This window comes from Stomoxys calcitrans, chromosome 3 (genome assembly GCF_963082655.1).
Source record: "Stomoxys calcitrans chromosome 3, idStoCalc2.1, whole genome shotgun sequence".
Classification (NCBI taxonomy): domain Eukaryota; kingdom Metazoa; phylum Arthropoda; class Insecta; order Diptera; family Muscidae; genus Stomoxys; species Stomoxys calcitrans.
The window spans coordinates 63022114-63040411 of NC_081554.1; the positions used below are offsets into that span (position 1 = coordinate 63022114).

The following is an 18298-nucleotide window of genomic DNA, read 5'->3' on the forward strand; positions in this document are numbered from 1 at the left end:
CGCAATTCTTATCCGATTGGAATGAAATTTTGCACGAAGTGTTTTGTTATGATGTCCAAAGCTTTGTCAAGTATGGTTTGAATCGGTCCATAACCTGATATAGCTGCCATATAAACCGATCTTGGGTCTTCACTTCTTGAGCCTCTAGAGTGCGCAATTCTTATCCGATTGCAATGAAATTTTGCACGACGCGTTTTGTTATGATATCCAATAACTGTGCCCAGTATGGTTCAAATCGGTCCATAACCTGATATAGCTGTCATATAAACCGATCTTGGGACTTGACTTCTTGAGCCTCTAGAGTGCGCAATTCTTATCCGATTGGAACAACAACAACTGTGCCAAGTATGATTCAAATCGCTCCATAACGTGATATAGCTGTCATATAAACCGATCTTGGGTCTTGACTTCTTGAGCCTCTAGAGGGCGCGATTCTTATCCGATTTGAAAGAATTTTTGCACGTAGTATTTTGTTATGATATCCAACAACTGTGCCAAGTATGGTTAAAATCGGTTAATAACCTGATATAGCTGTCATATACAGATCTGGGGACTTGACTTCTTGAGCTTCTAGAGGACGCAATTCCTATCCGATTGGAATGAAATTTTGCACGACGTGTTTTGTTATGATATCCAACAACTGTGGCAAGTATGATTCAAATCGGTCCATAACCTGATATAGCTGTCATATAAACCGATCTTGGGTCTTGACTCTTTGAGCATCTAGAGGGCGCAATTCTTATCCGATTTGAAAGAATTTTTGCACGTAGTATTTTGTTATGATAGCCAACAACTATGCCAAGTATGGTTAAAATCGGTTAATAACCTGATATAGCTGTCATATAAACCGATCTTGGGTCTTGACTTCTTGAGCCTCTAGGGGGCGCAATTCTTATCCGATTTGAATGAAATTTTGCACAAAGTATTTTGTTATGATAGCCAACAACAATGCCAAGTATGGTTAAAATCGGTTAATAACCTGATATAGCTGTCATATAAACAGATCTGGGGACTTGACTTCTTGAGCCTCTAGGGGGCGCAATTCCTATCCGATTTGGCTGAGATTTTTCATGACGTATTTCATTCTTACTTTCAACAACTGTGTCAAATAAAGTTCAAATCGGTTCATAACCTGATATAGCTGCCATATAAACCGATCTGGGATTTTGACTTCTTGAGCCTCTAGAGGTCGCAATTATTATCCGATTTGCCTGAAATTTTGTACGACGGATTCTCACATGACCATCAACATACGTGTTTATTATGGTCTGAATCGGTATATAGCCCGATACAGCTCCCATATAAATCGATCTCTCTATTTTACTTCTTGAGCCCCCAAAGGGCGCAATTCTTATTCGAATTGGCTGACATTTTACACAGGTCTACAACATATATTGGGAGAATATTGTAAAAAAAAGTATATTTGATTAAAGTTCATTCTAAGTCTTATTAAAAATCCGCAATTACTTTTTGGGCAACCCAATAATTTAATTGTGGTCCAAACCGGACCATATCTCGATATCGCTCTAATAGCAGAGCAAATCTTTTCTTATATCCTTTTTTGCCTAAGAAGAGATGCCGGGAAAAGAACTCGACAAATGCGATCCATGGTGGAGGGTATATAAGATTCGGCCCGGCGGAACTTAGCACGCTTTTATTTGTTAAAGAGGAAAACTTTGGACTTCTCTTTGCAATAATACCGACTTTATGTCCGTCATTCCCCTTACCCCAGAGTAGTTTAAATCCAGGAATTCTTAGTCCACAAACCACTCCTCCCCACACCCATGGTTATTGGATGAGAACAACGTTAAAGCCTCCTACCATCAGAAGGACCTTTACAGCCACCGAAGCAGCCTTACAGATGAACCTTATCATTGAAGGTAAAACCACCACCTAACATTGACTTCATTCATTGTAGCTTTTTATAGTGATCCCCGATATGGGCATTTTTGCATTTTTAGTCATAAAGTTTACTGGGTAACACACGTCGTGTGTATTATCCACAGATTCATTTTCCTACGAAATGCCTCCACTAACCTCCATATTATTTTGAGCTTTAACAGATGTCAAACGAATTCAATTAATTATATTTCTTGACAAACTCACACATATACCAGTCTGCACCTCCCGGCCATTGCTGGTATACTAAAGAATTTTTGTTTGCATTATTAATGGGGTTTAATCGCCGAAATAATTTGATTTAACAGATTTACTTAGTGATGAGAAGAGAATTTATAAGGTGTTAGCATATCACATATGTACATGAGATGTGCTTCTGTTTAATCTCAAATGTTGTTGTACATTAAAATCAATTTTTCAGAATAAATGTAAAAGAAATGAAACGTTCAGTAGTTGAGAAGCTCGTGTTTGCATGGGAAAAATGAAACGAAATTGTGGGCGTAGACAAAAAAAAGCTAATTGTATCTTCTAGAAGTGGAATAATGAATGGCATTAATTAAAAAATGCAATAAAAAGATAAGTGGTGAAACCGTCTACCTAAAAAAAAAGTAACTGCGGGAAATTTACCGCCTCTGGTATTTATTGACACTGCATTTGTCAATAAAAATCAACTGCCTTTCCAAAGTTACCAAAAAATCCACAAGACTTGGTAGACATTTTCAGGAACCAAATTTTTTTAAAAGATTTTAAAATGAGTGAGAGCAAGTCGAACCGAAATCGGTACCTTTTACTAGACAAACATTTTGAAAAAGTAAAGTAAAAAGGCGTAAAGTTCGGCCGGTCCGAACTTTGGATACCCACCAACTCGGGTATATATGTAAGCCACCTTTTCGTCATAATCCGGTGAGAAATTCATAAGTTATGCCCTCATAGCAGCTATATCGAAATATGGTCTGATTTGGACCAAATTCGACACTGATATTGAGGGTCTAATAAGTACAAGTCATTGTTCAATTTTGCAGATAAAAATATGCGACACGAATGTCGAAAAGCCTTACATAAGTCACTGTGTCAACTGCCGTGAGGTTAATGCAGCTTTCTCATTGGCCATGTGGCGGCTACGGACACTGTGTTATCTTTGATACAATAGCCGAATAGTTCCAGGCAGTGTGGATTACACCCTACCTGAGCCACTTTTTGATAAAAATTACTGTACCACTATTCCTGACAGAACCGATTGGAACTACGATATCCCAGTTAACAGAAGTTACATAGACTTCTATACGGATGGTTCTACTCTAAAGATTTAAAACTGGTCATATCGAAAAGATTACCCGACCACTGCAGTGTGTATCAAACAGAGATCATTGCAATAAGGAAGTGGTGGAAAGACGAAGATATAATGTCATTACGACTATTGGCATAAATATCTTCTCAGACAGCCAGGCAGCCATTAAATCCCTGGAGAAGGTATTTCTGAACACAAAAACCGCCCTCGACTGTCGCAGATCTCTCAACGGAATGGCTGAACAGTTCAAAATTCACCTGTTCTGGGTGCCGGGCCACAGAGATATCCCAGGGAATTTTAAAGCGGATGAGCTTGCGAGACTAGGAGCATACTAGAATCTATGGGTATGCCTCTAGCGACATGTTTTCAGGACCAGGCCCGAAGGACAACGAATGATAGATGGTCACAAAGAGGGGGCAGTGAGCATTTCAAAACTATGTGGCCTAATCTAGACTTGAAGAGGTCGACTGCTTTGCTGTCATTGCCTAGAACAGAAGTCTCAGTCATTGTGTCCGTCATGGCAGGTCTCTGTCTAATCGGAAAACATGCTGACAGACTGAAGGTTGGCAGCAACGATTTTTTCAGAAGCTGTAAGGACATCGAAGAAGAAGAGACTATAGAACACCTTCTGTATGTGTTCCGCACAAGCGGACAGAAGGAGTTCCACTTTAGGTTCTCATTTCTGTGAGAACCTGTCTGATTTGGCACAACATTCGCAAGTTATTGTGCTTTTTAAAGCGATCGAGATGGTTCAACGGTAGGAACTAGAAGGCGTCTTTCTTATTCTGTTCCTGGATAATAAATGCGCCTGTTATGAGCCCAAGACCTTAAATCGAGAGATCGGTTTAGCAGCTATATATATATATATGGTCCAAATTGCGGATATATGTCGAGGGGCACAACACAACTCACTGTCCTATAAATGCACCTTTTATAGGCCCAAGGCCTTAAACCGTAACATCGGTCTATATGGTAGCTATATCCAAATCTGAGCCGATCTGGTCCAAATTGCGGAAATATGTCGAGGGGCACAACACAACTCACTGTCCTATATTTCGGCGACATCGGACAATAAATGCACCTTTTATAGGTCCAAGGCCTTAAACCGTAAAATCGGTCTATATGGCAGCTATATCCAAATCTGGACCGATTTGAGCCAAATTGAAGGAGGATGTCGAAGGCCCTAGCACAACTCATTGTCCCAAATTTCGGCGAAATCGGAGAATAAATGCGTATTTTGGAGGCCCAAAACATTAAATCGATAGATCGGTCTATATGGCAGCTATATCCAAATCTGAACCGATCTGGGCCAAATTGAAGATGAAAGTCGAAGACCCTAACACAATTCACTGTCCCAAATTTTGGCGACATCTGGCAATAAATGCACCTTTTATAGGTCCAAGGCCTTAAACCGTAACATCGGTCTATATGGCAGCTATATCCAAATCTGGACCGATCTGAGCCAAATTGAAGGAGGATGTCGAAGGGCCTACCACAACTCATTGTCCCAAATTTTGGCGAAATCTGATAATAAATGTGGTTTTTTATGGTCCTAAGACCCTAAATCGGCGGATCGGTCGATATTGGGGCTATATCTTGATATAGTCCGATAAAGTCTATCTTCGAACTTAACCTGCTTATGGACAAAAAAGGAAACTGTGCAAAATTTCAGCTCAATATCTCAATTTTTAAAGACTGTAGCGTGATTTCAACAGACAAGTGGATGGACATGGCTAAATCGTCTTAGATTTTTAACGCTGATCAAGAATATATTTGGTTGCCCAAAAAGTAATTGCGGATTTTTTAAAAGAAAGTAAATGCATTTTTAATAAAACTTAGAATGAACTTTAATCAAATATCCTTTTTTTACACTTTTTTTCTAAAGCAAGCTAAAAGTAACAGCTGATAACTGACAGAAGAAAGAATGCAATTACAGAGTCACAAGCTGTGAAAAAATTTGTCAACGCCGACTATATGAAAAATCCGCAATTACTTTTTGGGCAACCCAATATATACTTTATAGGGTCGGACATGAATATTTCGATGTGTTGCAAACGGCATGACAAAATGAAACCCCCATCCTTCGGTGGTGGGTATAAAAATACTTTGGTGAAAGCTCGCCAGATGTGACGGGACCGCGGGACACCAGCAGGGGGTGTCCCGCTTGCACGGATACGAAAACCAAACACGATGGGTCCATGCAATAGGGTCGGCAGCGGACGAGCCAAAATAAATGGTGGCGCTCGCAGTTTTTAAGAAGATTTACCATCAAGAAAATCCGGCCTAGAGGTTCGCTGGTAGCGACCAATGCTCCCATCTAAAAAAATCACGATTACAGAAATATCAACTATCTATGGATTCAGATTAAGATATATCTCTTAAATAAGCCGATCTTAGGTTTTGATTATGTGAACCCCTAGAAGCTTTAATTTTAATCCGATTTAGCTGAAATTCGGCACAAGGGCTTCTGTTATGAGCTTAACATCTGTGCCATGTATGCCTTGATTAAAGAGATTTTTTTCACATTACAAAAAAAATCAAATATTTCAATCAAAAATTCGTCTATGTAACCATAAAATATAGATTGCGCCCCCGGGTGGGCTCGAACCACCAACCTTTCGGTTAACAGCCGAACGCGCTAGCCAATTGCGCCACGGAGGCGATGCGCGGGCCAACGACAATAAAAGCTTTTTAAATGTGGCTTACAATTATCGCTAAACAAAAGCCATTCAAATGGTATAAAAATCTTAAAATTTATATTTCATTTAACTTCGCTCAGAAGAAAAGTGTATCATTTTTATTTCTGCAATACAAAATTGCTAAGAATTATTATCAAGCTCTAAAAAATAATAAAACAAAAAAAATAAAATGCGCCAAAAAAAAGTAACGCCCCCGGGTGGGCTCGAACCACCAACCTTTCGGTTAACAGCCGAACGCGCTAGCCAATTGCGCCACGGAGGCCATATGACCACTGTGCGCCAAATCACACATTTCGAAGGTAGCACGCACACAAGTCATAGAACCAACAACAAGGGAATATGTTTGGAGAGTTGCTGAACTAAATGGGGTTTCATGATGCGCCTATAAGTATGCATTGTGTGATGAACACTGACCCGTACAGAGAAGAACATTAGATGATTCAGTTAGAAGAAATATGCACTTCAGTTAGCAGTGGCAATCGAAGTTGAAAGATGAAAGATGAAAAATGAAAATTGTTTAAATAAACAGAAGGAGGGTGAAAATTAGAAAAAACTATATTATATTAACTAAATAAAAACTCAATAAGAAAAACTTTCAGCAACTAGAAAACTTTTTGTTCAGAGGGATTGTGTAAAATATTGGGTTGCCCAAAAAGTAATTGCGGATTTTTCATATAGTCGGCGTTGACAATTTTTTCACAGCTTGTGACTCTGTAATTGCATTTTTTCTTCTGTTAGTTATCAGCTGTTACTTTTAGCTTGCTTTAGAAAAAAAGTGTAAAAAAGTATATTTGATTAAAGTTCATTCTAAGTTTTATTAAAAATGCATTTACTTTCTTTTAAAAAATCCGCAATTACTTTTTGGGCAACCCAATACATCGCTCTCGGAAATATTTCCTTCTCCACACCAAAAATTCACTTTTTTTTGTTTTACGAAAAATTGAGATTTAGTTTTGCTCTGTCTCAAAAACTCCAAGGGAACTATTTGAACGATAGACTGACGAAATATGAATCTTATATATAAAAATCAATTTGTGTTTGTTTGTAGATTTGTTTGTTTGTTTGTTTGTATGTTTGTGTGTTCCTTATAGACTCAGAAACGGCTGAACCGATTTTCTTGAAATTTCCATAGATGGTGCATAATGACCCCGTGCTGAAAATAGGGTACTAAATTTTTTTATATCTGAAGGGGGGGCGGACCCTCCCCTTACCATAATTTTCAGAAACGCCAGATCTCGAAGATGGGTGGTGCGATTTAAGCGAAATTTTGTGTGTTCTCATATAGTACAATAAAAATAAAAATTTGGTATCCAAATTCTGGATAGAGTACCTAGGGGGGCCACCCCACCCTAAAACCTACCAAACATATATTTAGGCCAATCACGTCAATATGGGACTCAAATGAAAGGTATTTAGGATAAGAAAACATATCTTATATCCAATTGTCGGACCAAGTGCTAGGGGGACCACCCCAAGCCCCAAAACACCCCTAAATCGGACATATTTATCGACCATGGCAATATGGGACTCAAATGAAAGGTATTTGCGAGTAGAATTCGAATCTGATATCCAAATGTGGGACCACATTTCTGGGGGTCCACCCCTTCCCCAAAACACCCACCAAACTGGACTTCTTTACTGACCATGGCAATATGGGGCTTCAATAAAAGGTATTTGAATGTAGAATACGAATCTGATATCCAAATATGGGACCAAGTGTTTGGGAGGCCGCCTTTTACCAAAAACATCCCCCAAAGGTGACAAATTTACGACCATAGCCATATGGGGCTCAAATGAAAGGTCTTTGGGAGCAAAGCACGAATTTGATATCAATATTCGGGAAAAGTGTTTATGGGGCCACCCCACCCCCACAACACCACCCAAATAGTAAATATTTGCTGATTATTGCAATATTGCAAAGTGGGACACGAATCCGATATATATTTTCAAGGCCAACTCACTTAATGGCCGCCCATCCACAAAACACCCCCCAAGCCGGTCATGTTTGCCGACTATGGAAATATGGGGCTCAAATTAAAGGTATGTGGGAGTAGACCTGATATCAACATTAGGAGCCAACTGTCTAGCGGACGTCCCACCACCATAACAACCCCCAAATAAGACATATTTGCTCACCAAGACAATTTGGGTCTTAAAAAGAGTGGGACTAAATATTCATAGTTTTTAGGGCCAATACCCCAAATCGGACATATTTGCTGACTTTTGCAATAAGGGGTTTAAATGAGATTAGATAACGATTTTGATATATAATTTTGAGGGCAATGGCATTATGGGGTTCAAATAAATGATATATAGATCTATGAGAATAGAGCACGTTGCTGATATATTTTCAGGGCTTAGTGTTTGGGGGACCACCTCAATCCCCTAAACACTCCTAAATCGGGAATATTTACCGACCATGTCAATGTGGAGCTTAAATGAAAGGAATTGGGGGGTAGAGCAAGAATTGATAACCATTTTCGAGACCAATTTTCTGGGGGTCTACCCCTTTCCCAAAATACGCCACAAACAGCAATTTTTTACTAACCATCACAATATGGGGCTCAAATAATGGTATTTGGGAGTAGAATACGAATTTGATATCCAAATGTAGGACCATGTATTAAGGGCATCACCCCTTTCCTAAAACACCCCCAAAGGAAAAACAATTTTCGACCATGCCAATATGGCTCAAATAAAAGGTAATTGAGATTAGAAAACAAATTTGATAACCTATTTTGGGGCCATGTGTTTGGGAGACGCCTCATCCTGTAAAGTCCTCTTAAGCCAATGGCAATATGGGGTTAAAATAAATGGCATTTGAGAGAAGAGCACGATGCTGATATTTTTTCAGGGCCAAGTATCTGGAGGACCACCTCTCCCCCGAAAACACCACTAAATCAGAAATCATGGGAATATCGGGCTGAAATGAAGTATTTTAAGATTGAAGTACACCTTACATCCAAACTTGAATTCGCAGACCAATAAAGATCATATGGGATTCAGATAAATTGTTGAACTCTTAGTCAAGTTAGCATGGCATTTTATTAAAAAATCTTCGAAAATAAATATTCCAGGGAAACTTTTGTTCCATAAGAAGTCAAAGAAGGCGCAGCAGAGCGGGTCAGCTAGTAATTAATAAAACTCAATTAGAAAAACTTTCAGCAAGTATAAAACTTTTTGTTCAGAGGGATTGTGTTAAATACATCGTTCTTGGAAAGTTTCGTTCTCCACACCAAAAATTCACTTTTTTTGTTTTACGAAAAATTGAGATTTAGTTTTGCTCTGTCTCAAGAACTCAAGGCGAACTATTTGATATATGACTATGAAATATAAGTCGTAGCTTCATTTCAGCTTTTTGAGATATGCGAAGTAGGTTTTCAATAGATCCCATTTTTCCAACATAGGTCCGAGTTGTTTTGTTTAACAAAAAAACAAAAGTATGACTATCGAGAGAAAATTTTCGACAACTTCACGCAGAAATGAAAAAATGGTTACCGAACTTTAGAATTACTGGTATAACATCTAACGCTTTTCTAATTTACTAATAAGCTCACCCATTATAAATCCTAATTTTTTGTTATTGAAGAGTCGCTTACCTGCAAAAGAAAATAAATGAATGTTAATTGAATGTTAGTATGTATAAATCTAGTAAGTATGAACTACAATTGCACAAATCTAAATCTTATATTAGGTTGCCCAAAAAGTAATTGCGGATTTTTCATATAGTCGGCGTTGACAAATTTTTTCACAGCTTGTGACTCTCTAATTGCATTCTTTCTTCTGTCAGTTATCAGCTGTTACTTTTATCTTGCTTTAGAAAAAAAGTGTAAAAAAAGTATATTTGATTATTCTAAGTTTTATTAAAAATGCATTTACTTCCTTTAAAAAAATCCGCAATTACTTTCTGGGCAACCCAATATATCCTCTACATTGAAGCTCGTCCGTTACAATTCAAATTAGCAATATGCCCTCCACTTGGACATAAAGTCAATTCAATCAATTAAAAACGCATTAAGTTCGGTCGTGCTGAAATTTAGATGCCCACCACAAAAATTGCTAATTTGCAATGAACATTCCATTGAGGAACATTGCACGAGGCAAACTTCTCACATATCAATGAGTGCTGTCCGACTTAAGTGTTAAACTCAATGATAGAGGGTCTCCTTTTTATAGCCGAGTTCGAATGGCGTGCCGCAGTGCGACAACCTCTTTGGGGTGAAATTTAACATGGCTGCCATACCATTTTTATACCCTCCACCATAGGATGGGGGTTTACTAATTTCGTCATTCCGTTTGCAACTTGAAATATTCATTTAAGACCACATAAAGTAGAAGTATTCTTGATCGTCATGATATTTTAAGTCAATCTAGTCATGTCCGTCCGAACGTCTGTCCGTCCGTATGTCTATCCATCCGTACGTCTGTCCATTCGTATGTCTGTCCGTCCGTATGTCTGTCCGTAGGTATGTCTGTCCGTCCATACGTCTGTCCGTCCGTACGTCTGTCCGTCCGTATGTCTGTCCGTCCGTATCTCTGTCCGTCCGTATGTCTGTCGAAAGCACACTAACTTTCGAAGGAGTAAAGAAAGCCGCTTGAAATTTTGCACAAATACTTCTTATTACCATAGGTCGGTTTGGATTGTAAATGGGTCATGTCGGCCCATGTTTTGATATAGCTGTCATATAAATCCATCTGGGGTCTTGACTTTTTGAGCCACTAGAGGACGAAATTCTTATCCTATTTGGCCGAAAGTTTGCATGACGTGTTTCGTTATGATTTCCAACAACTGTGCTAGGTATGGTTTAAATCGGTCCATAACCTGATATTGCCGCCATATCAACCGATCTTGGATCTTGACTTCTTTAGCCACTAAAGAACGCAATTCTTATCCAACTTGGCTGTAGACGTTATGTTATGCCCTCCAACTGTTGTGTGAAACATGGTGTGAATCGGTCCATAATCTGATACAGCTGCCATATAAACCGATCTGCGATCTTGACTTCTTGAACCTTTAGAGGGCGCAATTACTATCCAATTTGGTACAACAGCTTCTCCTATGACCTTCAACTTACGTGTCAAATATGGTCTGAATCGGTCTATAGCCTGATACAGCTCCCATACAAACCGATCTCCCTATTTTACTTCTTGATCCCCTAAGGGCCGCAATTTTTATTCGAATTGGTTGAAATTTTACACAATGACTTTTACTATGATCTTCAACATTCAGTTCAATTGTGGACCGAATTGGACCATAACTTGATATATATCCAAAGAGATACCGGGAAAAGAACTCGACAAATGCGATCTATGATGGAGGGCATATAAGATTCGGCCCGACCGAACTTAGCACGCTTTTACTTGTTTCAAATGGCATAGTTCCTCGCAAATGTTGTCAGTATTGGGAGGGGATAACCACCGCTGAAAATATTTTCTGATGTTCTCGTGAGGATTCGAACCCAGGAGTATAGCGTCTTAGGCGGACATGCCAACCTATCACTACGGTGGCTACCCACCACTATGGATATATTTGTCATCCTATTTTATTAAAACTCTGAGACTTGGGGATGTTGGAAACCACGCAACGGTTCTGATTGGTTTTGACTTGGAAAAATCTCAGCTTATTTTGTTCCTTTATCTCAAAAGTGGACACAAACATGCCCGCGGTGTCACCTGAGTAGCTGTGTACTGAACTTAAATGCGACATGTTGACGATCCCCGCAAAGGTTTAACGGACCATGATTTGTGTACCTGCACCTGGATTGTTTACACTCTTTATAGAGAGGGTGCAGTATATGCACTAGCGAGTGTGTTGGAGAAATACAGGACAGACGTTACTGCCATACAGAAAATGCGATGGCTTGGGGCTCAGGGCTCAACAACAACATCGAGAGGTGACGCCCTGCCATGAAACGAAGCATGAATTTGGCTGTGTTTTTGTGGTTAGTCGGAGACTGAAACACCTTGTCTCCAGGTTTACTTCGCTGGATGAGAGGATAGACACAATCCGCATAAAGGCCAAATTCTTCAACATTAGCCTTATTTACATGCCCCGACGGAAGACAAGGACGAACAGACTAAGAAAAGCATCTACGAGCACCTAGAAAGAGAATATGACCGCTGTTTCGCCCATGATAAATCAGAAAGGAAAATATCTTCGGCCCTACAGTTGGTAAATTTAGTCTACACAAAGAAACTTCCGACAATGGATTGAGGCTAATAGATTTCGCCGCGACAAAGAACATGTTAGTCACCAGTGCAAGATTACAACTTCGAAGGATTCACTTGGCCACAAGGCTGTCACCCAAACCAAAAAGATCATATTGTGATAGATGGAAAGCATTCAACCAGCGTGTTAGATGTACGATCAATCCAAGGGGCGAATATCGATTCGGATCATTACCTTGTTGCAGCATAGGTTCGCACACATCTTAGTGTAGCGAAAAACGTACGATGTGACACTGCACGGAAGCTAGACATCGGAAAGCTGCAAACACAACAGGTGGCAACGACATGCTCCACTTGGCTGACCCAATTGCTTGAAGAAAGCACTCCCTTTCCCAAAAGTATAGCAGAACAATGGCAAACCATTACCCACTTCATGGAAAGAGCCGTAACTTTCGTACCTGCGTACCAAAAGCCTCCCCCAAGGAACCTATGTTACGACTTCGAGTGCCAAAAAAACTATTGAAGCCAAGAATGCGGCGTACAGGGCAACATTAAAGTCAGTTGCAATGCAGCAGGCAAAGGAGAGGTATCGGGAGAAAAGGAGAGAGGAGAAACGTTTCTTCCGCAGAACGAAGAACGAAATGGAAGAACGTGAGTGTGAACGAATCGAGATGTTCAGGAGCCAGAATGAAGTCCGAAAATTCTACCAAAGAAGTAAACATCAAACCGATGGATTTGTTACAGGCACATCCTCCTGCAGAGACATAGACCGAAATCTGGTAACAGATACAGATATTGTGCTGAGGATTCTACCAAAGAAGTAAACATCAAACCGATGGATTTGTTACAGGCACATCCTCCTGCAGAGACATAGACCGAAATCTGGTAACAGATATAGATATTGTGCTGAGGATATGGAAAGAACACTTTTCCAAGCTGCTGGTATATAAAGAGTAAACCACAGAGTATCCCTTATGATGGCATAGAATGAGTACCACCTTGTCAAAACGAGGTCCACGTATCAGTAACCCGGCTGAAATAATAATAAGGCAGCAGAAGCCGATGGGTTGCCGGCTGAACTGCTTAAGACCGGAGGCGACACGCTGCATCACCTCGTCTACGCAATTTGTCTAGAAGAATGTATACCCGATGATGGGAACCTCCGCATACTGTGTCCCGTATAGCAGCATAGTGCCCATTTCATGGAAAGATGGCAACATCCGCACTTGGGTACCAAAAGCCTCCCCAAGGAACCGATGGTACGAGCAGGAGTGCCAAAAAGCTACTGGAGCCAAGAATGCAGCGTACTGGGCAACTTTACGGTCAATAGCAACGCGTCAGGTGAAGGAGAGTTATCGGGAGAAAAGAAAGGGGGAGAAACGTCACTTCCTCAGGAAGAAGAGGGAAATGGAAAGACGTGAGTATGAGCGAAAAAAGCTAGGATGAAGTCCGAAAATTCCACCAAAGAATTAAACATCAAACCGATGGCTTTGGTACAGGCACATCATCTAGCAAAGAGAAAAAGGAAATCTGGTATCTGATACAGATAGTGTGCTGAAGATATGGAAAGCACACGTTTCTCAGCTGCTAGTATCCATGATTATACCACAAAATCAATTCCTGATGATGATATAGAATGTGTTCTACCTAGTCAAAATTAGGTCAACGTAGCAGTAATCCGGCTGAAAAACAATTAACGTTCAAAATTTCAGCCAAATCGGAAAAGATTTACACCGTCTCTGTGCTCAAAAAGTATATTAGGGAGATCGGTTTATATGGGAGCTATGTCAGGTTAAGGATTCATTTGAACCATACCGGGCTTGGATGTTGGCGGCCATCGGAAAAGTTAGTGTGCAAAATGTTAGGCAATTCGGATAATTATTGCGACCTGTAGGGGCTCAAGAAATCTATTCTGAGATCGGTTTATATGGAAGCTCTATCTAAACATTGACATAATTTCTCTATTTAGGGCAATTTCGTGCACTTGCATCCTTATAAACATGAAAGTAAACAAGATTACCTTTCTGCTTATATATAAATTATAGCGGACGAGGTCGGACGCATTATGACTTGCAACATCCATGCCACGTATGATCTGAATCGGTCTATAAACAGATATAGCCCCATATAAACCGATCCCTGGATTTGACTTCTTAAGCCCTTAGAAGCCTAAATTTTTATATGATTTGGCTGAAATTTGGTGGTAAACCCTCTATTTAGGGCAATTTCGTGCACTTGAATCCTTATATACATGAAAGTAGACAAGATTACCTTTATGACTTGCAACATCCATGCCACGTATGATCTGAATCGGTCTATAAACAGATATAGCCCCATATAAACCGATCCCTGGATTTGACTTCTTAAGCCCTTAGAAGCCTAAATTTTTATATGATTTGGCTGAAATTTGGTGGTAAACCCTATCTTATGACTTACAACATCCATGTTATTACTTTTAACATCCATACCAAGCTTGATTCGAATCGGTCTATAAACAGATCCCCCGATATGACTTTTGAAGAGGCCTTAGAAGCCTCAAATTTCATCTAATTGGGGTAAAATTTGGAACAAAGACTTGAATTGTGCCACGTACGATCCGAATCAGTCAATAACAGATATAGCCCCATACAAACCGATCCCCGGATTTGACTTCTTTAGCCTTTATAAGCCCACATTTTTACCTGATTTGGTCCAAAAGCCTATCTTATGACTTACAGTATGGTGATAAAGGCCCCCCTAAGTGCCGATATCCCGTTATGACTTTATGAGTCAGCGTAAATTTTTAGCGGAATCCATGGTGGTGGGTATCCATGATTCGGCCCGGCCGAACTTAACACTCTTTTACTTGTTTTATCTGAGACCCGATCTAAGGAAAGAAGTCTTGTTTGGGCGTGCTGGTACGGCCTTTCAGATCTTTCGCCCCAACGTGGATATCATATTGGTGCTCTACTCCACAAATACCTTTCATTTGAGCCTTATATGGCTGTGGTTGGTAAATATGTTCATTAGGGGGGTATTTTGGGGGGTCAGGCGGACCCTCATATATATCAGTCTCAAATACCTTTCATTTGAGACCAATAATGACCTAAATTGTCATTATTGGTCTATATTTCCATTTGGCGGGCTTTGGTGGTGGGGCGACCCCCTAGATATCCCACCCTAAATAAGGATAAAAATTGCTGTTATTATAAACAAACTAAATTTCGCTTAAGTCGCCCCACCCATCTCCAAGACCTGGTGTTTTTGAAAATAGGGTAAGGGAGGGTCCGCCCATTAAAGATTGGATGTTAGATCAATTTCATTCTCTTGGATTTGGTGGTTGATTGGACTAGCCAAACTCTTTGCCCCGAAAGTGGATATCAGATTCATACTCCGCTCCCAAAAACCACACTGGAACTACAAATTGCTATGCAAATGCAAATTTGCCCCCATGAACATTCCATTTAGGAACAAGGACAAACTTCTCAAATATCAATGAGTCCTGTCCGATTCAAGTTTAAGCTCAATGATAAGGGCCTACTTTTTATAGCCGAGTCCGAACGTCCCAAACAATTTGCCTCAAAATTGTATATCAAATTCGTTTACTACTATCAAATACCCATTATTTGAGCGCCTTATTGCCATAGTAAACAAACATGGCCGGTTTGAAGGGAATTTGGGGGGACATATCCTGAAATATTATCAGCATCATGGCAGAAAACGATTTTGTTTGAGCCCCATAATATGACGCATTTTGAAGGTGGCGATCAGGATATTCAGGGCTAAGGGTCTCGTTCAGATCCACACTAATACATTTGTTTTGTATTGGGTATTTACATTCAAGATCATATTTAAAAGCTACCACTTGGGATACCACATTCCTAAAGATCCGCAGGTCCTCCAGTGCCTATCCCAATTGAACTCAAAAAGTGTACTGTACTACCAAAGACCTTTTATTGCGGTCCTATTATATTCTGATCGGCCTTCATATATTATTTTTTATTATTTTTTTGGGGCGTATTGGGGGAGGGGGATTTCCCTCGGACAAGCCCTTTCATCCGAGTACCATATATTCTCGGTTGTCCTTTATAACAGTTTTGTGTTGCTTTTACAGGGAGGAGAGGGTCGGTCCTCCCGACGCTAAGATCCAAAAGACAAATTATTTGAGTCCTTTATTGTCATAATCTACATGTCCTGTTGAACGATAGTACGTGACCCAGATACTTGAACCCTTATATCATTATTACATTCGATCTCTACTGTGTTAGAACTTTCATTTAATTTCTATACCATCCCGTTGGCCGGTCCCGGTCTCTGTCTCAAATGTGTATACCAGATTCGTAGTCAACTTCCAAAGACCTTTCATTTGATACCCATTTTGTAAAGTTGGACATTCATGCCTGTTTTGGGGGTTTTTGGGGTTGGGGAGGCCCTGTAGACACCTCGAAACAAATTCTTATAACAGATGTGTACTCATTTTCCAGTGCCCTGTTTTTTGTGTGGAAGAGACCCCCTCGAACACTTTGACTGATATTTGTATACCAAGTTCGTACGCTACTCTTAACTACCATTCATTTGATACCCATATTGCCCAAAGCGGTGAAAGTGTTCTGTTGGGGGGTTTTTTTGGGGGTGGGGGACTCTCCCGAACACTTAGGGTGAAATTTGTGCACCAAATCCGTACTCGACTCTTAAATACCTTTTGTTTGATACCCATATTGTCCCAATCGGTAAACATGTCCGTTCGAGTGGGTTTTAGGATGGGGCGTCCCCCAGGCTATTTGACCCCAAAATTTTATTACCAATTTCGTGTTTTTGGGACAATTTGGGTTTTTTTTACACCCAAATTTAATTTTTCAAAATTTGGTCTGAAAACCCAAACAATTAAACACAACAACTACCGAACTTTAGCAGATCATTTCTAAATACAGAGTTACCACCTAGGTCCAATCTTTTGTTATTGAGCTTCCCAAACTTATAGGCGTAAAACACCGTTTTTATACCCACCACCGAAGGATAGGGGTATATTCATTTTGTCATTCCGTTTGCAATACATCGAAATATCCATTTCCGACCCTATAAAGTATATATATTCTTGATCAGCGTAAAAATCTAGGACGATCTAGCCATATCCAACCGTCTGTCCGTCGGTCTGTCTGTTAAAATCACGCTACAGTCTTTAAAAATACAGACATTGAGCTGAAACTTTGTACAGATCCTTTCTTTGTCCATAAGCAGGTTAAGTTCGATGATGGGCCATATCGGACCATATCTTGATATAGACCATCCCCATATCCCCATATAGACCGATCCGCCGATTTAGGGTCTTAGGCTCATAAAAGCCACATTTATTATCCAAATTTTGCAGAAATTTGGGACAGTGAGTTGTGTTAGGTCAGTCGATATCCCACTTCATTTGGCCCAGATCGGTCCAGATTTGCATATAGCTGCCATATAGACCGATCTCTCGATTTAAGGTCTTGGGCCCATAAAAGGCGCATTTATTATCCGATTTTGCCGAAATTTGGGACAGTGCGTTGTGTTAGGCCAGTCGACATCCCACTTCAATTTGGCCCAGATCGATACAGATTTGCATATAGCTGCCATATAGACCGATCTCTCGATTTAAGGTCTTGGGCCCATAAAAGGCGCATTTCTTCTCCGATTTCGCCGAAATTTGGGACAGTGAGTTGCGTTAAGCTCTTCAACAACTTTCTGCAATTTGGTCCAGATCGGTTCAGATTTGGATATGGGTGCCATATAGACCGATCTTTCGATTTATGGTTTTGGACCCATAAAAGGCGCATTTATTGTCCGATTTCGCCAAAATTTGGGACAGTGAGTTGAGCCCTCTTTAATTTGGACCAGATCGGTCCAGATTTGGATATAGCTGTCATATAGACCGATCTCTCGATTTAAAGTCCTGACACATTAAAAATCCGATTTCGCTGAAATTTGACACATTATCTTATGTTAGGCTTTTCGACATTCCTGTCGTATATTGTTCAGATCGGTCTATATTTGGATATGGCTACCAAAAAGACCAATATTTTGTACTGCAAAATTGAACAATGACTTGTACTTATTTGACCTATCCGTGTCGAATTTGGTCCACACCAGACCATATTTTGATAAAGCTGCTATGGGGGCATTTTTTCACTGGGTTATGACGAAAGGTGGTTTACATATATACCCGAGGTGGTGGGTATATAAAGTTCGGCCAGGCCGAACTTAACGCCTTTTTACTTCTTACTGTGGATTACTC

The 18298-nt window shown here is 40.0% G+C and overlaps 2 non-coding genes across 2 annotated transcripts; both read right to left on the reverse strand.

Annotated features, from left to right (window-relative positions):
- Nucleotides 1-5774: 5774 nt before the first annotated feature.
- Trnan-guu (transfer RNA asparagine (anticodon GUU)) lies at nt 5775-5848 on the reverse strand. The gene has a single exon. It is a non-coding gene; the product is annotated as a tRNA-Asn (tRNA).
- A 226-nt stretch (nt 5849-6074) lies between these two features.
- Nucleotides 6075-6148, reverse strand: Trnan-guu (transfer RNA asparagine (anticodon GUU)). The gene has a single exon. It is a non-coding gene; the product is annotated as a tRNA-Asn (tRNA).
- Between the last annotated feature and the right edge of the window lie 12150 nt (nt 6149-18298).